The sequence below is a fragment of the Notechis scutatus genome, chromosome 3, assembly GCF_049901735.1.
Source record: "Notechis scutatus isolate UNSWTSFEM ecotype Mainland chromosome 3, rNotScu1.2, whole genome shotgun sequence".
NCBI classification, from domain to species: domain Eukaryota; kingdom Metazoa; phylum Chordata; class Lepidosauria; order Squamata; family Elapidae; genus Notechis; species Notechis scutatus.
In genome coordinates, this window is record NC_142011.1 from 69,937,419 (window position 1) to 69,961,478 (window position 24,060).

General features: G+C 43.4%; 1 protein-coding gene across 1 annotated transcript in view; it reads right to left on the bottom strand.

The window, feature by feature from the left end:
• The window catches only part of JAK1 (Janus kinase 1), a 54,510-nt gene extending 53,417 nt beyond the window's left edge, over positions 1-1,093 (bottom strand). The window contains exon 1 of the mRNA XM_026665982.2: positions 696-1,093. The gene's annotated coding sequence lies outside the window, so the exon portion shown is untranslated. The remainder of the gene's footprint in view (positions 1-695) is intronic.
• Positions 1,094-24,060: the final 22,967 nt, after the last annotated feature.

Sequence of the window (24,060 nt, forward strand, 5' to 3'; positions counted from 1 at the left end):
CAAGCAGCGTTCCGAAGTACAACTTTTATAAACAGGATGTCTGCCAGAAGCCATCGGAGGGGCTGTTTACAGCTACCAGGATGAGAATTTCACACGTAAAAAGGGAAGGAAGCGGCTTCGCTTCCTTTTCTCTCTCTCTTATTCTCTGTCGTCGTCGTCGTCTTCTTCTTATCTTTCGCTCCTAAGCTTATCACACCAACCCCATTCCTCCCACCCCACCCCGACCCGAGGAGTCCTCCTATCACCTGGTTCTTCCCTAACCCCGCATTAAAGCTACCGCCTTCGGAGCAAAAAGAAAAAAGAAAAAAGACAGCCCTACCCTCCCGCGGGAGGAGATGTGTGGGGTGTGCGTGGTGTGGTGGGAAGCAAAATGGAGCGGAAGGGAGGAAGGGCTTGCGAGGCAGGCGAACGCCCGCGCCGCCGCGCAGGGAAGGCGAAAGCGGGTGGGTGGGTGTCTGATGAAGCCTCGCTCCTCCTCGGAGCGGGGAGGGTCGCGGGGAGGCAGCTCCAGACTTTGCCCCGGGGTGGGTGGGTCGAGAGAAGAAGGGGCTGCCCCCTCCCCGCTGCCCCGCTTCTTTCCCGTCCGACCCCCCCTCCACCACCTTTCCTCTCTCTCTCTCTCTCTCCCCCCCCCATCCCGGAGCCACCAGCTGAAACGCAACGCAGGCACAGCCCCGCTTCCCTCCACCACTCACCCCTTCAGACGACTCCCCGAAGAAAAGCGGGTGCGGGCCACCACCACCCCACTCTCACTCCCTGCCCGGCATATGCCCTCTTCTCCAGCCTTGGCGGCGGGGATTTCCAAGTCGTTGTCGCAGCCCCCGCGTTACATCCGAAATCGGCGACGAAGACGACGCCCCCGCTGGATGCTGACTGACCCGCCGAGCCGCCAGCGTTCTCCGGTCCCCTACGAAGACGCCACCGCTCTGCGCATGCGCCGGGAACTGCCCCGGAGCAGGCGCACTGAACGCTACGAGGTGAAGCTTACGGACTTCAAGGTGTTTTATGTTTTGTTTTGACTCCAGGATATTCTATTTCTTAAACGGATATATCTCTATTCCAAGACTTCAAGCGAAGAGGGCTGCCCTACGTCAGCCTTTTTTTTCCCCCCTTGTACTGCATCGCCAGGCAGTGGCGCATTAAAACATAAGGAAAGAATTGCGATGTGGCTTATAAAAAAAATTTTTTTTCAAACTGTTGCCACTGCGGCTTCTATCTTATTCAAATTCAGGATTTACCTTTTTTGTTGGTTGGTTGGTTTATATCCCGATTTTATAATTTTGTATAAGTAACTCTAAATACGCCTTCCTCTATTTTCCCCATAAAAAAAACAGTCCTGTGAAATAGATTGGACAGACTGGCTGGACTTTCATTCCTAAGGGGGAACTAGAACTCACAATCTCCTGCCTTCTCGTCTGATGCACCAAGCTCGCTCATTCTTAAGTTACTAATTACGTATTCTTTTTCAGTATGTGCATTTTGAGTCAGTGCTACTTGCTGCAAAATGCTTGGATAAATCTTTGCAATTTTCTTGCCAAGATTTTCAGATATGGTTGCCATTGACTCAGTCCTGAGGCTGAGAAAAAGTGACTGGCCCAAAGTCAGCCAGGTGGCATTCATGCCTAAGGAGGGGGACCCCCATTTGTAAAGGAGATTAGAATTCAGGTTCCTGGTTTCTAGCATGGTGCCTATTCTATTCTGGATGGCAAAAGCACCGGGCAGCATCTTGCAATAAATAGACCTATGGGATTATATTAAAAAAGAAAGTGAGGAAGCAGACAAAACAAATATGCATAGTCTCTAATCCCTTCTACCATTCTTAAAAGTGGTATGTCTGGAAGTCCCCAAGATCCTCTCAGGGGTTCTTAAAATCAAAATTATTTGCCAGCTTATGTTGAAAAATAATACAATATTAAAATCCCATCAAACAGTAAAAAGCAGTAGCAGCAGCTAATGCATTAATTTTGAGAGGTGTCCAGAGCTCTGTTTAACATGAGCAACCCGTACAAATCTTTTAAATAAATAAATAAATTTAATTTTAATGCAATAAATGTAAATAAACATAACCTTTACAAACAGAATCAGTTTGGAGTAAGGCATCAGGCTGGGAGACCATCAGTTCTAATGAATGGAATAGAATAGAAGAAAAAAGAAGAGAAGTGTTAGAAGGACCTTGCAGGTTTTCTGGTGCAACCCCTTGCTTAAGCAGGAGATCTGATCATTTCAGACAAATCACTGTCCAATCTCATCTTAAAAACCTGTAATGATGGAGTACCCACAACTTCTGAAGGCAAGCAATTCCATTGATTAATTGTTCTCACTGTCAGGAAATGTTTCCTTATTTCTAGATTGGAACTCTCCTTCATAAATTTCCATCAGTACTTGCTTGTTAGTTCCCTTTGCTGTCCAAGGAATATGCAGGAGCCTTCTCCAGCACCATAGCTGCCAATACACACACACACATCATAGTGTATATGTACATATATAAAATGATGGCAACTGTGAGGATTATGGGGGTTTGGGGCCAGTATCTGGAGAACTGTATGTTGGCCATTCTATATAATTGTGGATATCAGCTAAGCTGCTACTGAAATAGATTTGCTAGTGGCATCCGCACTCCCCATCCCACTGAACTGATAATTGAATCCTATTTCAACAATGAGATACAATTGTATCTGCTATAATTCTTAAGATAGCAGATAATTTACAGGAGCCAGGAGTGAGGTATAGCTAGGAGCTGCCATTTCTGTTCTTCCAATATCCTGCATTTCGCTCAGCATAATTATAGACATGATTTCTGTCCTACCCATTCCAAAGCATATCAAGGTTACTCAACACAGCAAATTAGATGTCCTGAAAAGTGACAAAGGATTAGCCTTAGGTAAATTTCAAGAAATTTCCAGAACATAATACATTTGTACAAAACTAATGGTATTTTTTTTAAAAAAAACCACATATACACCAACTGTTTATTAAAATGTGAAGACTGAATGTAATATGGACATATAACTCATCTAAAAGTAATTACTATCAGTTACAGGGAATGTGTTCCTTTATTCAAAATTTGCTTATCTTACCATATAAATACTTTTGTTTAAAAAAAAAACAAGAGCAGAAAAAATGGTTTGTATGATGTATGCACAGTAATATTCCATTTGAACTCTTTTCAGTTTTATGGAAAACCATCTCATTTCTCATTTTGGACAGTTTTTCTCAAGATGTCCATCATGAATGTAATCTGAAATTCAGTATAGAGATAGTCATTTAAAAGGTCTAGAATCATTTCCCTTCTTACTTCTTAAGCAACTTCTCTTGATTAAATCACAGGGCAGGTACATTCAGTTCAAAGAAGACAATTGTGCAACTGTCTAGGGATCAATCATCAAAGACTTTGAACAGTGGCACCCAATGCAAAATCTTGTTCTCTGTTATCTGCAATTTCCCAGAAGCCTTCAAAGGTGGCCCCAAGTAAAGAGAGTTACACAGATAATTTGTGACACCTTTTCAGAAATTTCTTCCCAATCCTCTGATCATCCCTGCTATTCTTTGGACCCTTTCCTGTTTCTCTTATCCTTTATTAAAATGTAATAGCCCACATTTCTCCTTATTACATTTAATTCTTCATTTATTTTCAGAGTATTGGATTTAGAACTAAGATGTTTGTTATTAGTTCTTTGTAGATTTCAAAAGTCTATTCTAGATTGATATCAACTTGTTCCACACTTGATGTTTTCTGAATTATATGGGAATTCTATCTAGCAATTCTGGTACTTGTCCTACATAGCTGGAAATTTTACTGTGGTTCTAATGGCTTATTCTGGGTGCCCCGTATGTGTTTTTTGTTTTAACAGAAATAGCAGGTGGCTATCCTGCAAAATCATGAGGATTCAATTTTGCCAATCTTGGAGGGTGTTCTTTTTTCTAATAATGATTTTAATTGCTTACTTTGTGCAAGCAAATGTGATCTAACTTTTCCATGTGAGCAAATCTACAGGAAATCATGAGGATCTATACCTAGCATCCATATCCATGGCAGCACCAGAAATAAAATCCGTAAATAGTAAAAAAAATAACCATACTTCATGGCTTTGCATACAAATATGGTCTGTTTTGATAATAACTGCCATTGGTTCCCAGACAAAATACAAAAAAGTTCCCACATAAAATACAAAATTCTGTGTCCCGATTCTGGTTCCACATGCTCAAAGATCCATCTCATCCTGGCAACCCTTTTTTTTTAACTATTACCATCTGGCAGATGGTACAGAATAATAAAAACAAGGACAAATAGGTTGAAAAACAGCTTCCATCCCAGGGCAGTAGCTCTTTTGAATTCTGCTGTATAGTAGTCTTGGTGTGGTGGTTTTCGGTTCAATGTGTGAAGGGTGAGGGATGTGTGTTTGTGTTTATTTTCATGGTCCTGGTCATGATGTGCACTGAAGATCGTGTTTGATTTCGTTGTACGAGGTGCAATGACAATAAACTAAACTAAACTAAACAAAATTATTTCAGAGTGGCCCACAACATAGTTAAGAACTATGGTTTGCTAGTGATTCTTTGCATATTGGATGTGATTCGAAAAGGGATTGTGTCTTTAGACGGCCCCCATTTAAAAATCGTGGGATAGGCATTTTTTTTTAAAAAAAATCGTAACATTTGCTTCCTGCCGGCTGTTTATTTCTTTGCCATCGCTGTGTACATTCTCACAAACTGCTATTGAAACGAACCGGCACGTTCTAGGACCCAGTAGCTACCGCAGTCTGGAGGAGAAGGGTGAATTCTTACGGCACCCAGCGCGACGTGTACAGACGCGTCACTGCCAGAAAATGGAAAGTGGGCGGGAGTATCTGCTAAGTAGAAAAGGGGCTTTACCGAAAGTGGGATCCTTTCGGCTGGGTTCAAATATGATATCCTGGAATTCCCATCAGATATCGATTTGGTTTTGAGATGAGCAGATCAAGTTTCAGCATACCAATGACATTCTCGCTCTGCGATTCTTTTGCCGAGTTTCAGCAGAGAGGCCGATCAATCCGAGGCCGATAACTTTCGCCAAGATTTAATCCTGCAATCGTCTGGGGGGGGGGGTGAGCGGAAGAGGAAAATTTCTCACTGCTCTTCCAGGAAAATAAAAGTTATAGGAACGATGATGTAGAAGAAAACTTGGGCAAACGAACGGGAATCCCTGTGTTTGCTTGTTAGTCATCCTTCAGTAGAAATCAAAAGAAGTGTAATGAAAAATGAAGAAAAAACATGATGGGAAAACATGTTTTAAAATTAATAAATATTGAACAAATGGGACTGGGCAGGATAGCTGGTGATGACTTAGAACGAAAGAGATTGCATTTGATTTCTCTTTGTAGCATAGAAAAATCTTTCACTCATTGTTTATAAAATGGAATTATTATTCTCCCCCTCCCTTTATGACCACAATTTATGACCAATTGCATACATACTTACTAAAAATGAAATCGAAAGTGTGAGTTGGAAGGACACCAAAAGGTCACCTAGTTTAATCCACTGTAAGAATTTACTAAACTTACATTTGCTATATCCAACCCAAGTTGGGCATTTTCCCAAAACAGAAGTGTATCATTGTTCTGCACAGACTTTTCAACTATTTAATAGCCCTTACCATCAGGAAATTCCTCTGAATATTCAAAATGAAGTTCCTTCCTTTTAATATTAATCCACTGATTTTTATCCTGTCCTCCGTTTTAAAAAGAGCAAGTCCTTGGGCATCAGAGCTTTTTATACCAAGTACCATTAGGATTGTGTTTAGCAAGTAAATTTCTTTAGTTGTGCCTTATGGTTTCTAGTATCCTTGTCATTACTGTAACTGAACCGGATTCAGTTTTTCCATGTATCTTTGCCATGACTAAGAAATTTAATCAATACAGGTGGAAGGATCACCTCTTATGATATTGATGCAGTTAAGCCAAGATTTCATTGACTTTTTTTAGTTGCTGCATAATATTGCATGTTCATGGTTAGCTAATTCTTCTAGTACAGTACTGCATTGTTGACAAGCCAGGAATCCCTAGTTCCCAACCTGTACGTTTGATGTTACCATCCAAACCTTAGACTATATGCATATCATGGTTAAACATCCATTTTTAAGCTTGTAAGAATCAGTTTGAATTGTCTTTTTGTTCTTCGAACTGTTAGAACATAGAACAGAGTTGGAAGGGACCTTGCTCAAGAAGGAGACCTACACCATTTCAGACAAATAGTTGTCAGTCTCTTCTTAAAAGAGCACCCACAACTTCTGAAGGCAAACTGTTCCATTGGTTGATTGTTCTCACTGTCACGAAATTTCTCCTTAGTTCTAGGTTGCTTTTCTCCTTGGTGAGTTTCCATACTTGTTTCTTGTTTTGCCTTCGGAAAATTGGTTGGCCCCTCTTTTCTTTATGAGATTTATTAGCCAAACTCTGTAGCATGGTGTCATCAGCAAATTTGATAACCATCTTTTTATTTGATAGATCATAAATCTGTTGAAAACATTGGGCCAAAGCTACAGCCCTGCATCAAGGCAATGCAGAATTATCAATAATCTCTGTTGAACTGGATAGAACTGAATTTGGAATGAATGAATATCTAGAATCACACTGCTTAATGATTAATATTTTGCATCTTCGATTTGCAAATTTATACTTCAGTTTTTATTTCATTTCTCTTACCTTTTTTTTATAGACTTGAAGCAGCAAGTGTGCCAGATATTAGAATCTTCATAAATTACTTGATTACTTTTGTGTCACATGCTCTGAAGCTATAGCCAAGGATATACCAATAAGTATATGAGAACAGAAAGGAGAGCTAGATTGGTCTAGTGATTAATGCATCAAGTCAGAAAGCAGGAAACAGTGAGTTCTAATTCCACCTTGGGCATGAATCCAACTGTGACTTTGGGCAAGTCATTTTCTCTCAGCCCATGACATCAGGTTCAGTCAATTCCTGTCTCAACCAATGGATTATTATTGGTTGATCTGAATAAAAGTGGGCCCTGCACTTGCAGAAAAACACTAGGAAGAAAAACAAAACATGAGGATGGAAAGAATAGGACAATTTCAACAAAAGGAACTTACCATTATAATTGTCCAAGTATCACCATCCATAGAGAGTTTTTCACAGTAGAGTTCATAAGGTTTTTTTTAATGCCTCATTCAAATTACAGTATAAGAATAAAAAAAATACTTATGACATTCATGCCTATAATGAATACAGAACTTTTATTTTATAGGCCTATAGTTTATTGGAAATAAAATAAATAAAACCTTTCCACATTTTCATTCTTAATAGTGGATTTAAATAATTGCTATATGAGAACCATGGTAATGTAAGTAAAATTGGAAACATTAGCTACCTGAAAATATGAAACAATAGAGAATCTGTATCTTAATGATGACAAGACTTAATCAACATTGATTAAGCTAAGTGTGCTTGAACCTACTTAGTTCGAAAAGGGGAAATGCAGTAGGATACACTAAGAAATAAATGATCAAAGAGGGGTGGGGAAAGGAAGGCAATTTCCATCTGGATGTAATAATCTGGTTGTGTCCATAAAGACATCAGGAGTCATGCTCAATTAGAAGGAGACTTTTAATAGTCTCTAAGCCCTTTTAGTCTCCTCTTGTTTAAAATGGGAAGCACGTCCAAATCTGGCCCTGCAATATGTGCCACGTTTGAATGTAATTTGAATTTAGTTCTCCATCTCCTATGGAGCTAAGTAAGAAAATTAATAGTTGTCTCACTAACCCCAACCCTAAGAAATGACAACTTCTGTGAACATGTTAAGGAAGAAATGAATGTGCAAACACACTACCTCTTTATAGCTAATAAAATAATTTCTAGGATTGCCCAAGTATGTAGTAGTTCAGCTAGAACTTGCGACACACTGCAAACTATCACAATATGGATTTCTCTGTGATGTGAAAGTAGTTTAATGTTTTTCTGTTTCTGTGAGCAGTAGGAGGGTACCAAGTATCTATTCACAACTATCTGTGTATACGTTACAATGACACATTTTCTGGGAAGACCTATGCAATACAATCCCCTTCTGATAAGAACACTGCAAGAGACAGTTGCTGGTTAAAATAATCTTTCCCTTTTATCAATGATGCTGTTACTTGTTTCCTATTCACAATGCTGTTCTATGATGAAAATCAGTTTTCCTACACTTTGGTAAATAATTCATGCATTATTTTGATGTTCTACATTGTCTTCTTGTTAAATGTTCGCTAGAATTAGTAATCCATTAAGTTCATTTTACTAAGCAAGGAGATCTTCACAAAGTCATATTCACCTTGAATCTTTGTCTTATAAAAATGGGACTGGGCAGGGAAAAACAGTTTAATGGCTCAGTAAGCACAGCAGGAGCATCAGATCATTTCTTATACATAAGTTAACAGGATCAAGAGGTAATTTCTCTGCAGAAAACGTTCCTTCCCACACATAAGCAATGCAGTTATTACTGGAATACAGCAAGGAAATACATCAAGTTGCAATATACATCATTTTACAAAAAATGTACTTTCTGGTAAGAACATGCTGATCGTTTTCTATTCCTTGAGGAACATGAAGCTTTTAAATGAACTAAACACAGCAGCTCTGCTCCGAGGGAATGGAAGTTGCCTGCAATTTGTAAGCTTCTAAGGTTGATGCATCCTCTCCCTGCTTCAGTTTCTGTATATGGTATTGAAGTCATTTGTTCAATCTGAAGATCAATTAAACTATTCCCCCCAAGCAATTTATTTCCACTTTTTTTTTAAAAAAAAAAATTGCAATTACTTGAAAATAGAAAAAGTGATGTAGAAAATATCAGGTTTTAAAGTTTACTTCATTCAGAAACCACCATGGAAGTATCTGAGGTGATCAGGGAGATTTTCAAACCAGACCCAGGTAAGAATGGCCGTGAATGGCTCAAAAGAGTGACAAAAATCAGTTCATAACCTCTGCTCAGAGGGCACTATCTTGCCATTCATTCTTTGAAGAAGCCATAAGTTTGGTTCTATACCTAGAAACCAAGAGCCTGTGAGTTCTAGTCCTATCTTAGGCATGATATTTACTCTCTCTCAGCCCAACTTACCTCACAGGGTTGTTGTGGGGGGGGAATAGGAGTATTATGATGCACTGCATTGAGTTACTTGTAAAGTAGTAAAGGTGGGATAATAAATAATAAAATAAATCTAAGAAGTCATTTATGGCATAAAACCAAAGCAAAACAAGCCACATTATAGCTTAATGCAACATGAACATAACATGCATCTCCTGTACCCTGAAAAAGCCAGAAGTTGGAAAATTAGCCCGAAGAAGCCCAAAATTGGAAAATCTGATGAGAGATAACCACTGCAGATGATTAATAGCTCCTATACAGATGATGGCTACCAAATAATTCATTTGATTACTAGACATATTCCTATTCTTTGGAGGAAAATAACTTCAGCTAATAAAACTCACTTGATATTAACAACATATTCCCTGCGCTATTTAGTCTCCAAGTGAATATTGTTTAGCCTTTCTACTCTGGAGTTTTCTGGCTGGAAATGTTAAACAATAATTCTGAACAATTTATGTGCCTAGCATTCACAATGCCACAATGTCTATGGAGATTTTTAGTCAGGCAGGTCATGGCTGTCACAAAGGTGCTTTTTCAAAAGGTTGTGGAACTTTCTTGAAAATGCTGAAAGGACTGTGTTATAACTTTCAGCAGTTCCAAGAATAAATAATTTGCACCGGTGACCCTGAGGGCACAGATAAATCCCCAAATGGCCTCAATGACTCTCAGAGAGAGTGCTAACAACCACATGACTACAAGGAATATAAATCCTTCCATTCTCTACCATTCAGTGAGAACTGAAGAAACTTCTTGGATTAGAAGTGAAATATCTTCTAGGAAAAACAAAGAAAGTCCTGTTGCCTTTTGACAAAAACGCACCTTTGGAACACAACGCCATAAGTTTTTGCTTTTGTTTTTATTGTCTTGTTTAGCTCTTTAAACTTTACAGAAATGTTTAAGGGAGTGAGTATATGACTCTATGTCAGGGATGTCAAAATCACAGCCCACGGGCCAGATGCATCATGTGCTGGCCCCACCCCTGCCCAGTTTAGCAAAGGGGAAAAAAGTCCCAATATGTCACGTGTCAACACCATGACAACCAGAGGTGGTATTCAGCAGGTTCTGACCAGTTCTGGAGAACCGGTAGCGGAAATTTTGAGTAGTTCAGAGAACCGGCAAATACCACCTCTGACTGTAGATTTTACAGTATCCTTCCCCTGTCATGCCCACCAAGCCATGTCCACAGAACCAGTAGTAAAAAAAAATTGAATTCCACCACTGATGACAACACAAGTTTGACACCCCTGCTCTATGTGATGCTTGGGAGTGCTGCATTCTCATGGACAATTGCTTTGTTCCGGTTCCTTAGTTTACCTGATTTTTATTTATAAAATTACTCTATCACCACCATCTTGATTTGCAAGAATGTTGACGAGTCCCAGAATTATGTCTGAAAATTTGCTCACCTGTTCAGAAACAAGGACAGAAGGAAGGAAGCGTAGTAGAAGATGTCTTGCCCAAAGTAGCAACTAAGGAAGTGGCTTTCTGAAAAATAACTACCTTGTGATTTGTTTCTTTCCCCAAAAGCCATTTGGTGAATGAGCAATTACCTGGGCAGACATTTTGCATGAAAATTTATAAGTCCAGCATATGAAACCTTAGCATTTATCAACAGTGTTTTGCAACTAAGTTTTATCTACAAAGTTCTTAACCACTGAAGTAGCTTGATAATTATTTAATAACTTAAAAAAAAACTAACAGTTGGTTAACTTGTTATTGGGTATCTCTGGCTAACATAAAACATAATAGTCTAACATCTATTGTTAATTGAAAGATGACAGGCTTTATACTGTGCGGAGAAAGTGCTTCTGATGTTTATTTACTAGCACAGTTATTTAAATTGTTGTTTAAATAGGTTATTCAACTGGCATTTATTGAAAATGAAGAAAAATGCATATACTACTAAGTTTTGAATCATGCTTGATTCAAAGAACTGCAAGAAAAGTAGAATTGTGGGAATTTTAGTCAAAACATATCAAAAACAGACAAATTCTAAAGAAGAATTGCTCAGATTATGTTGGAACTGTTTCTATACAGCAATGTAGTGTTGCAGTTGTGAAAACCATTTGCTATAACTGTGAAGAAGGACTTCCTGTACCATTCAATTTGTCACTCAGAACTGGTTATAATTCAGCTGAATAATGTGTAAGAGCAGGTTTTAAGATCAACAAACAGAAGATAAAGATGTTAACAAAGAATATGAAAACAAAACAAATTGGTGAATTGAAACGGGTTTTAAGATTGAAATAAAAGTGAAATATCTGGATCTCACTATGACAAATATGAACTGTAAATTATTTCAAATTAACCACGTTAAGACATGGAATGAAATTTAAAAAGATAGGTTAAGATGGGGAAAAACTACAACTGTTGGGAAGAATTTCTGTGGTAAAAATAAACATCTGGCCTAGAATGATGTGTTTGTATGAGACAATATCTTTTTTAGTGACTGATGTGCCATTTAAACAGTGGCAAAAAGGATATATTTGTGTGGCAGGAGAAAAAACATGAGTTAAATATAAGATGTTTGTTCTGTACGAGTCAATTTACATACTCGTAGCCCGCGTCGCGATTGGTTAGAGCGCGCGCGACGGATTGGTCGAGCGAGCCGCACTGATTGGCCCGTTGCGAATCCCCGCGATTGGTGGAAACTAATCGCGGGAGATTCAGCGGTGTCATTGGCCGCGGCCGCCGCGGCTCGGAAATAAAAAGCCGCCGTTTTCCCTTCCAAGCTTAAGCTGTTTCAGGAGCCAATAAAGAGCTGAAACCAAGTCACTGACTCGAGCTTCCTTTCTCGACGGACACGACACTGGCGACGAAGGTGGGATCCAGAGAATAACCACCGAGCACGTGTCCCGAGGAAGACAAAGACCGACGAGATGGCCAGCATGACCCCACCAGCACCCTTCAACCCCGCTACCGAGGACTGGGAATCGTACACGGATAGATTCCTGATGTTCCTCGAAAGTAGCAATTTGAAGGATGCGAACGGGCAGAAGAAAAGGGCCGTCTTCCTCCACACACTGCGGGCCCGCAGTGTTTAAGATGGCCAAAGCCCTCGCGAAGCCCGAGGACGTGAAGGCGATGGACTGGGCCGATCTCGAGCCACTCCTTCGGAACCACTACGCCCCGCTGTGCCCATCCTCATCCGGCGGGATGAGTTCTATCGGCGAAACCAGCGGCAGGCGAGAGCATTAGCGACTTTATAGCCGCCTTGCGAGACCTAGGGGGATGTGCGAGTTCAGGGACCTGGACGATATCCTCCGAGACCGCGTGGTCCTAGGCCTCAGGGATCAGGCACTAAAAAGTCGACTGATGGCGAAAGGCAACATCGACCTCGGGACGCCCTGGCGAAGCTTCCGCAGCCGAAGCCACCCGGAAGTCAGCAGCCAGACTTCGGAGGGCAGACAACGGGACCACACTGAAACCCCGAGACAAGCCGACGAGAAACCACCACACACCACGGGGACCTGGGCTCCGACTCCGAGACCACGGACGAGGAGGAAGACGTCCACCGACTACAAACAGGACGGGACCGGCGAGATCAACGGGGTCGTAAGTCGGGAACCAGTGCGCCGGGTGCGGGGAAATCACCTTCGATCAGAGTGCCGTTTTATCGACGCGATCTGCCGGCATTGCAACAAGAAGGGCCACATCGCCCGAGTCTGCCGACTCAAAAGACACACAGCCCCGCCGGCGAGAACCAAGCAACCGGGACGAGACGACACCCCCGAGAACCAGAGATCGCCAAGCCGACTATCGCTGGAACCGAGACAACCGAGGACGGCGGAGCGGAGAAGGCCGCCAGAGAGAAGAAACCCACCAGACGGTCACCATCGGCCATGCCGAAACCACGGATGCCCGGAAGGTCTACGTGGAGGTGAGCATCGAGGGCGAACCATGCCGGATGGAGGTAGACTCCGGATCCTACCTCTCCATGGTCGCCTGGAAAGAACTCAAGCGTCTGGTGCCGAACATCCAGAAAAGAGGACTGGAGAACCAGAAGCTGATCATCAAGGACTATCAGGGGAACCGCATCCCCGTCATTGGGACCGGACAGTTCGAGGTGACTTTCAAAAACCGCACCGCGAAACTGCCCCTGACTATCGTGGACCGGAACCGACCCAGCCTCTTAGGACTCCAATGGTTCGCGCCACTCGGGATCGAGGTCACGGGAGTAAACCACACCACAGAGGCCGACTGGGAGCAGCAGCTGGCGAGGGACTTCCAAGAAGTATTCGACGGCACCCTAGGCAAGTACAAAGGGCCCCTATCTCTTTTAGCCTAGACCCAAATGTCGCCCCATACGCCTAAAACCCAGACGGGTGCCTTTTGCACTCCGGAAGAAAATAGACGAGCAGATTGACAAGCTCGTCAAACAGGGGTTTTGCAGCCAATCGACCACGCCCGGTGGGAGACCCCTATAGTCACCCCAGTCAAACCAGATGGGTCAGTAAGGATCTGCGGGGACTATAAGGCCACCCTCAATTGCGCCCTGCAACAAAGCGCCTACCCCGTCCCAGTAGTGCAACACCTATTACACTCGCTGGGGGGCAAGGTCTTTGCGAAGCTCGACCTGGCGCAAGCATATCAGCAACTGCCGGTCGATGAAGAAACCGCCGAGGCGCAAACAATAGTCACCCACCGGGAGCGTTCCGTTGTAACCGACTCCAGTTTGGAGTCAGCGTAGCCCCAGGAATTTTCCAGAGCCTCATGGAGAGACTGCTGCGAGGAATCAAGGGGTGGTTCCCTATTTTGACGATGTATTGGTGTCAGCAGCCAACCAAGAGGAACTAGAGGGTCGCCTAAGGGAGGTACTAGAAAAATTCAAAGGGGCCGGGCTAAAGGTGAAGAAAGAGAAATGCCAGCTATACACAGAGCAAGTCGAGTTTCTGGGGTACCTCCTAGACCGACATGGCATCCACCCAACCGGAAGCAAGGTCAAAGCCATAAAGGAAGCCCCCACACCCAAGAACAAAACAGAGCTGCAGGCATTTCTGGGACTGCTAAATTTTTACAATGTGTTCTTGCCCCAAAAGGCGATCGCGCGGAGCCTTTGCATAGGCTCCTGGACAGGACGGCCAAATGGACCTGGGGAAACGGGAGGACACCGCATTCAAAAATACCAAAGACCTGCTCACCTCGGATGCCGTTCTCATTCAGTATAATGAGACCCTACCCATCGCCGTCACATGCGACGCCTCACCATTTGGCGTCGGCGCCGTCCTCAGCCATACACTCCCAGACGGAAAAGAAGCACCCATCGCTTTTCAAGAACACTCAGCAAAACCGAAAGAAACTACAGCCAATTAGATAAGGAGGCACTGGCCATCGTCGCAGCAGTAAAAAAGTTCCACGAGTACCTCTACGGCCGCCGATTCACCCTCATCACGGACCACAAGCCGCTGCTGGGCATCCTGGCGGGGAACAAGGCCACCCGAACATCCTATCCCCCAGGATGACAAGGTGGTCTGAGTTCCTCGCCGCCTACAACTACCGGCTCACACACAGACCCGGTAAGACGATCTCCCATGCAGACGCGTTGAGCCGCCGCCGCTTCCCGACCTAGAGCGACGATCCAGCTCCCACGACGGCCACCCTCAGCATAGAGACATTGCCGGACCTACCCATAACCGCGTCAGACATTGCCCGAGAGACTAATAAAGACAAGCGTCTGGCGCGGGTATTACATTGGGTAGAAAAGGGATGGCCAGAGAAAGACAACGATGAAGCATTCAGGACATTCCGAAACCGGCAAACAGAACTGTCACTACAGAAAGGTTGTTTGCTATGGGGGGACAGGGTGGTCATACCAGAACAACTGCAAGGGAAGGTATTAAAATTATTACACGAAGGGCACCCGGGATTGTGAGGACTAAAGCTTTGGCCAGAAGCTATGCTTGGTGGCCAGGTATGGACAAGGAGATCGAGGCCTGGGTAGCCAAGTGCTCGCGCTGCCAAGAAACCAGACCAAATCCCCCGCAGCACCAATATTAGAATGGGAACGCCCAGGGGACCATGGTCGAGACTCCATATAGATTTTGCCGGGCCCACAAAAGGGAACACATTCCTCATCACGGTGGATGCTTACTCCAACTGGCTGGAGGTAAGCAACATGAAGACCACCACAACAGATGCGGTAACCAAGGTCTTAAACAAACTCTTCGCAACCCACGGTCTCCCGGATGTCATCGTGTCAGACAACGGACCCCAGTTCACCTCGCTGGAATTCGAAAGATTCCTAGCGGACGAGGCATACGACACGCACTGACAGCGACGGCGCATCCGGCGGCCAATGGTAGGGCAGAACGGATGGTTCAATTTACAAAAAGAACCCTCCAAAAGATCGAACACGGGGACATACAAGAAAAATAAATAAAATGCTCCTAATACAACATATCACCCCAAACACAACGACTAACAAAAGCCCGGCAGAATTACTAATGGGGAGAAAACTAAGGTCACCACTCGACAGACTACACCCCACATACAACCCGGAAAAACCCCGGACTCATCTAGCAAGCACCGGGTTTTGCACCAGGCGACATTAGTCTATGCAAGAAACCTTACCGGAGACCCATTATGGATACCGGCAACTATAACCCAACTGACAGGACCCCACTCCTACCGGTTACAGACAACCGACGGACAAACATGGAAACGCCACATCGATCAAATAAGATCAAGAACAAAAACACAACCGACACGCAACCAAACACAGACGACCCCGACAAAACAAACCAAGAGGGGAGGGAAGATACAGGGGACCAAATAGGAAATAACCAGCAATACTCACCAGTCAACAGCCAGCCCGAAGTCTCACCAGGAAGGAACAGCCAGGCCAGCTCAACCAGCCCGGAAAGTCCAGGCAGGAGCGGCGAAAAGTCGCAGCTCGACCAACCCGGGTAGACCGGGAGGGAGCTGCAACAAGAGGCCCAGCGACACCTTCCAGGGGTTCCATCGACAGGGCCAAGAGAACAGAAGTCCCGACCGAACCGGCCGGGAACCAAACAACAACTAAGCTGCGCAAGTCAAGTAGACAAGTCGAAGCCCGCCTACCTACGGGACTACGTTACGTAGGACCAAACCAAGAGGGGAGGGGTGTTCTGTACGAGTCAATTTACATACTGTAGCCCGCGTCGCGATTGGTTAGAGCGCGGCGACCGGATTGGTCGGCGAGCCGCACTGATTGGCCGGTCGAATCCCCGCGATTGGTGGAAACTAATCGCGGGAGATTCAAGCGGTGTCATTGGCCGCGCCGCCGCGGCTCGAAATAAAAAGCCGCCGTTTTCCTTCCAAGCTTAAGCTGTTTCAGGAGCCAATAAAGAGCTGAAACCAAGTCACTGACTCCGAGCTTCCTTTCTCGACGGACACGACAATGTTACAGGATGCAGATGAAAGAGGAGGATTAGGTTTACCTGATTTGAAATTGTGTTTTGCAGCTTTGTTGTTTGGTTTGGATGAAAGAGTGGGCGGTGTTCAGAAACAAAGCTTTTAGAGCTAGAAGTACATTTAAAAGAACATTTATGTGGCATCGATGTTTGCAATATGAAAAAGTCATAGTTAATGTGTGTTTTAAAAATAATTACATTAGTTGTAGCATTTTAAGAATATGGAATAGAGATCAATCCAGGTTATACACAAAAACACTTCAGTGGCTCTCAGCTCCCTGCCCCCCCCCCACTTCAGTTCCAGGGTAATGGGATTAAGACATGGCCCTCAGGACATGATAAGATTAGCCCTCTACCCATCTCACCATATGACACCTGGGAAGATTACAACACCCAATAAGATTCAACCAAGCCTTGGACTCAAGACAATCTACCAAGTTACCTCTGCCTGGCCTCATGGGAGTCTAACAACCAATCAGAATATATTTCTTTCACAGGAACAGGAAGCAAGTTCAAAGTCCAAGAGAGGGTACAATGTATCTCACTCTCCACTCCATGTGGTCAGTAACCCTGGACTTCAAATCATGTGGTCCTGTCCACCATTAAACCATCTGTGATGACCTGGGTCATGGCACAAAGGCAACACGATCAGATAATCAGTAGGAGTCCCTTTATTAGCTCCAACTTTGCCCCCAGTGTCCTGGTTACTTTCTGGCTGGAGAAAAACTCTCCCAGGAACAGCCTTTGGCTGCAGAGAATCAAGTCCAAAATGTGGTCAACTGTAACTATAAGTCCAATCAAGGCAAAATGAGGTAATTAGTCCGGCAGGGCAGGAGCAAGAATTCTAGATGTGAAGGCACAGCAATAACTCAACACAGTTGGGAAGATACCAGGAACACAGATAACTAAAGTCAACACAAGATAAACTCACATTTGCTCCCAGCAGTTGCCGACTCAGCATGCAGCTTTTTAAAACTCTCTTCCAAGCTGTGGCTAATGAAGGGAATCAGGGCCCTTTCCTCCCCGTAAGCCACGCAACCCACGTTGCTCTCTTCTCTGTTCCTCCCTGCATGCCCTAGAACAGGGGTCCCCAACCGCCGGTCCAGCGGACCGGTACCGGTCCGCGGAACAAGTCTTACCGGGCCGCTGGTTGCTGGGCGCCGCCATCTTTTTGATAAAAAGTGCTTCAGGTGAGCTTTTCCGGGTAGAAAGCTCACCGGAAGCACTTTTTCATCAAAAAGATGATGGCGCAGCGCTCGTGAGCTTTTCCGGTAGAAAGCCATTTCTACCCGAAAAAGCTCACCGGAGCGTGCGCCGCCATCTTTTTGATGAAAAGTGCTTCCGGTGAGGTCACCGGAAGCACTTTTTCATCAAAAAGATGGCGGCGCCCAGTTGATGCCTGTACCGGGCCGCGGCGCCCAGCTGATGCCGGTACCGGGCCGTGGCATAAAAAAGGTTGGGGATCACTGCCCTAGAATGAAGAGGGGGGTGAGCCTGGGTCTTCCTCTGAACTCCCTCTCCCTTGTTCTACCTCTCCCCTGCTCTGTCCAGCTGGACTTTGCCCTTCCCCAGTTTCCTCCACAGCCAACGGAGTTGCACTCCCATCCCTGTCAGCTGTTCATCTTCCTCCTCGGATTCAGACTCTGACAGGGGCATGACACCATCTTTCCAAATAGCATCCATGTTTCCAGTGTCTTTCTTCCCACTTGGAACTGAACCCAGGCATTTCTTCCAACACACACACACACACACACACACACACAAATTTATCTCACATTTTCAGAGATATTTACTCATGATCTGATATTTAATCAGATCAACTGATAGATCATGAGTGGGGGAAAAAGCAGTGGAAAAAGAAGCGACTTCTAACTTCCTGGTGGCTTTCCCATTGACTTTCCTTATGAGGAGCTTGCAAAGAGAGAAAAGCAAGGAAGCTTGTGTTGGTTGTTAAATCTTCATAAGCAATGCATCCTCACCAAGTCCTTCTGTGTTTATACTGCCTTTGCCATTTGCATGCCCTCATGCACCCTCCCAGACCGGTGCAACACCTACACACACTCTCCCCAGCCCATGCTGCATCCCTACGTACCTTCCCCAAGCACCTTCCCAATTTGAATTGCACTGTCTTCCACATTCCCTGAACTCTCCCACTGAACCTCCCAGACACCTCCTCACACCCTCCCTGACTGTCACCAGACGTCTCATGCACTCCTCACTCCCTTCCCCATCTTCAGCAGCCATTACCTGCCAGCTCTTCCTTGTACTTGCAACTTGTTGCTTGCTTCCTCGCTGACTTTACTTGTGAGAGGCTAGAAGGCAGTGTTGAGGATCATGATCAAGTGTCCTGCTAGCTTCCTCATTGACTTGGGGGAAGTTGTCAGGGAGTGTTGGAAATGACAATCATATAACCTCCGTGGTGCAGCAGCCAGGCAGAGCTAAAGAAGTCATAACTTTACCAAATTTCAATCCCACAGGAGTATTGAGGTCCCAGATTTTGTATGGATTCTGTAAGTTAGCCCATTTGAGATGCCTTTGTTCAAAACTTGTTGCCCTATGGTGCATTGTTTCACCCAATTGAAGATTACAGACTGACAAATATGAGAATTGTAGCAGCTTAAAGATATACAATTGAGACCAGAGGTTTTTCTTTTAGGATTGATGGACAAAACAGTAGGGGGGGGAAGTCATGGAATTTTTGTTTTAGTATGTGATAAATGCAGTGAGATCATTGTATGTAGAAAGATTTAACGATACCAGCAATGGAAGAATGGTTAGTAAACATGATGAAATTTATTGATATTGCCAAATTGATTTCTTTGATTAGAGAAAAGTCAATATCTATGTTTGTTGCTGACTGGAAACTCCTTATGGACTTCTTGCAGAAAACAAAAAAAAATGAACGTATAATTATGTTTTGATAACTAGACAAGGCAGATTACAGAAAGAAGAGACAGATACATTGTAACTTTTAAAAAGATACAAATTTATAATTGAATTTCTTACTGCGGTAAGGGAAATTGGAAGCTACTTTGTATCTCTTTCTTTTCTATTTTCCTTTTTTCTAATTTTTAGCTTTCCCTTTCTTTGATTGTTCTTTTTTATTTTACTTTACTTTCTATTAGTTTTTAATCTTCCTTTTAAACACTTTTAATAAAATCATTTCAAAAATTGAAAAAGGGAAAACCTATGAAATGTAAAACAGAGTCTGTTGTGGACCCTGACTTTTTGTGCTTAAATGAAATCTAAATGGATCTGTGGCTGTTGTGTAAATTATGTCTATTTCCTCTGTCCATTTTGAATTATTTAACATTTCCCTCATACTTACACACTCAGTTAAAACTGAAGAGTAGCCAATAAGGAGCAAAGCAAGATGATCATCCTGGGGGAAAAAAAACAATTAAAAACCAACATCTTTTACTTCCTCCATCCAGATGTGCTTGAAATAAGATGCACTATAACTGACAGGCTCTTTCATTGGTACCGACAAGCATCTACCAAACATAATAAGTTTATCTTAATGCAAAGAGATTGTGAGCATAGGGTGCAATCAGAATATAATACTGTACATAGCACATCCTTCAGAAATGTCTCCTTTTGTCTTTGTCAGACTAGGAATCCAATGTCATATAGGTAGACTACTTTCATGGTAAAGCTATAGGATATAGAGTCTTCCTGATTTAATTGTGCTTCCCTCCTCCCATCCTTAATCTTCATGAGAACCAGACATAAGTCTTGTCTGAGATGTTTAGTCAGGTTACATCTCTGCCCCATAATCAGTCCTCTGTTATCTGGCTATTGTTTTGGTAGTCTTTCCTTCTATCCCTCAAAGCCATTCTTTCTACCCTCTATACATGCCTTCTGAAAAGTCAAGAATATTGAATCAAGTGGGATAATCAGATAAGGATTTCTACTCCCTCTCTCCAACACAAGAATATTTATTTACTCCTGTATTTTTAAGTTGAGCTGCAAATATATACATAGCATATTAAGCTCAGATGAAGCGACATAGAAGTGACCGGCCAAAGAAAAGATATCAGATTATAGTAAATAGTAGAAAAAACATAGTATTATTTATTAATTCACATGTCACAGAAATAAATGCACTTTATTTCTGTGACGTGCTGCTTTTTTTTTAACTTATTTTTTGTATTTAAGGCATTGGCCTAGAATCCAAGAGTCTGTGAATTCTAGTCCCAGATTAGGCACAAAGCCAGCTGGGTGATCTTGGGCTGGTCACTTTCTCTCAGCCCTGGGAAAGAGGCAATGGCAACCATTTTTGAAAAACATTGCCAAGAAAATTGCAAGGATTTGTCCAGGGCAGTCTCTGAGAATCTGACATGTGTGAACAGAAGGGAGAAAAGAAGACTATACTGAGTTATGTTTACTTCTCCCATTTTTGGTTGCATCTCAATTTCAATTTAGTTGGTTTGATATTTCATGCTCCCTTTAGGTATTTTATATAGCATTGCTCACCCTGAAAAGAAACAGCATAATATATATTACATTTATGTATTCTTTAAAGGCATAAAGTAACAAATGGGAAACATAAGCAAATATTTTCTGTGATTACCCAGAGGGTTCAACTTGGAAAAAAATATTTATGCAATAATACATTGACATTCCAGATGTCTTCCATGCAGATGGAATTGCCAGACAATTTTCCAACTACTTTCCAGAGCAGTTTCTAATCCATAATACAGCAACAATAGAAGGCCTACAAGGCATAAAAAACAGAGTAACATGGATTCAGCCAAAAGCTGAATAAATGTATCTTCAGGTGGCACTAATGCAAATAAATGCATTTTCATGTGGCACTGAAAACTAGAAAAACAAGTCAGAACTAACCACATAAGCATGAGTTTCATCAATGATTCACCAGTCTCTAGGAAGCATTATCTTTAGAGTCATATTACAAAGGCTCTAGCCAAGCTAACCTTAAAAGCGGAGTTTGAATAACCCTGGCAAGTATGCATTTAAATATGTGTCTCTAATCTATCTATCTATTTTATTTATTTGTTTATTTAATTTATAGTGTCTCCTATTCACCCATGGTGACTCAAGGCTGCTTACGGAATATAAAACCACACTTAGAACAATAAAAACTAACAAAAAATAATCGCATAAATTAATATAATACAATGTAACAAAAGCACTCCCCAACTCCCAACCCCCTACCCCGGTGACAGCAGATCACACGAGCCATTTAATGGGCTCCATTCACTCTCGGTTCCCCAGGCCCACTGGCAGAAAAAGGTCCTCAGCTCCTTCCGGAAAAGTATTAGAGTGGGGGCCATTCTAATCTCTGGGGGAAAGAGAGAGGGAGCCACGACGGAGAAGGCCCTTCTTCTGGGTCCCACCAGGTGTATCTCCCCTGGGGATGGGACCCGCAACATTCCCTGCCTCCCCGCTCTAATGGGTCAGATAGATGTGACCGGCAGGAGACAGTCCCTCAGATAACCTGGTCCCAAGCCATGAAGGGCTTTAAAGGTGACAACCAGCACCTTAAATTACATCTGGAAGCAAATTGGCAGCCAATGCAGCTCCCACAGGAGAGGTGATACATGTGCACACTGGAGTCTACAGAAAACCACTGCATTTTGCATCAACTGGAGTTTCCGGATGCTCAAGGGCAGCCCTATATAAAGTGCATTGCAATAATCAAGATGGGAAGTGACTAGGGCATGAGTAACTGTGTGTAGGGACTGTTGGTCCAAAAAGGGCATAACTGGTGCACAACCCACAGTTGCGCAAAGGCCCTCCTGGCCATGACTGCCACCTACTCTTCAAGCAGGAGTTGTAAGTCCAGGAAAATCCCTAGATTACACCTAAGGTCTGTTTGGGGTAGTGCCACCCTATCCAAGACCAACAAATCCCAAACCCAGAGCCACTTGGTCTTGCAAGGGTTTAGTTTCAACCCGTTGCTCCCCATCCAGCCCCTAACAGCCTTCAGGCATTGTGAGAGGGAGGATACAGCATCACTTAACTCACCACGGGCCAAGACATACAGCTGAGTATCATCAGCATATTGGTGATACCTCGGTCCATGGTGATGGATGATCTCATCCAACAGCTTCATATGTTGAACAAGAGCGGAGAGAGTACCAAGCCCTATGGAACCTTGTAAAGCAGTGGGTGAGGGCTGGATCTCTCCCCTCCTATCAACACTGATGGAGAGCGGTTGCAGAGGAAGGAAGTGAACCAGGACAGCACAAGGCCTCCCACTCCCATCCCCTGAAGCCACCCTAGGAGAATACCATTGTTGATGGTACCAAAAGCCCCCGAGTGGTCAAGTAGAGCAAGGATGGATGCGCTACCCTCATCCCATCCCACCAGAGATCATCAAAAAGTGCGACCAATGCTGTTTCTGTCCCAAATCCAGGCCTGAATCCTGACTGGTAGGGGTTGAGATAATCTGTTTCATTCAGAAACCTTCCTTCAGAAACAATAATCAAGATGGAAAGTGACTAGGGCATGAGTAACCCAGAGCCACTTGGAGCTGCCATGTTACCACCTTCTCAACAACCTTCCCCAAAAAGGGAAGTATGGAGACAGATCGGAAATTATCCAACCGGGTGGAATCCAGCGATGGCTTCTTAAGAAGAGGGTGGACCACAGCCTCCTTAAAGTGTTGGGGCACTGCCCCCTCCTCTAGGGAAGCATTAATCACCACCAGAGTCCACCCGCCTGTCACCTCCTGGGAAGCTTTCACAAGCCAGGAGGACATGGGTCTAAAACACAGGTGCTTGCGTCCATACTCCCTAGGATCCTGTCCACTTCCTTGGGAGCAACAGGATCAAACTGTTCTCAGATAACAGGGCAACCTCAGGTATATATACTAGAATCAACACCTGAATTGAACCGGTAGCTATTCTGTGCTTTCAGAAATAGTGCTAGATAATTCCAGTTCTGGATCAATAATTAAGCAAAATAAAAATGTATTTGGAACACCAAGGGAGTGAAGAACCAGAATATTTCCCCCTAGTGATCTTTTACTACCGTAGTAACTCAACCTTAGTTTTCAGCACTTATTAATACTTAATAGACTAGTCAGATAAAACAATGAAAGAGGCTAGGAGTACCCTGTGTTTAGGGCATCAGTTTGCCTTAATCCAACCTGGGTAATTCTATTTTCATGCAGGTAGTCCTCAATTTCATTTAGTGACCATTCAAAGTTACAATGGCACCAAAAAAATGACTTATGACCATTTTTCACACAACCTTTGCAGCATTCCCATGACATGTGACCAAAATTCAGACACTTATCAACTCACTCGTATTTGTTGCAGTTGCACAGGGTCACGTGATCACCTTTTGTGATCTTCTGACAAGCGAAGTCAATGGGGAAGCCAGATTCACTTAACAACTGTGTTGCTAAGTTCATAACTGCAGAGATTCACTTAACTACCGTGGCAAAAAAGGTCATAAAATGGGGGCAAATTCATGAAACAACTGTTTCACTTAACAACATAAATTTTGGGCTCAATTGTGGTCATAAGTCAAGGACTAACTGTACTTCAGGCATTCTGCACAAGGTATGTATATACATGCAGAATG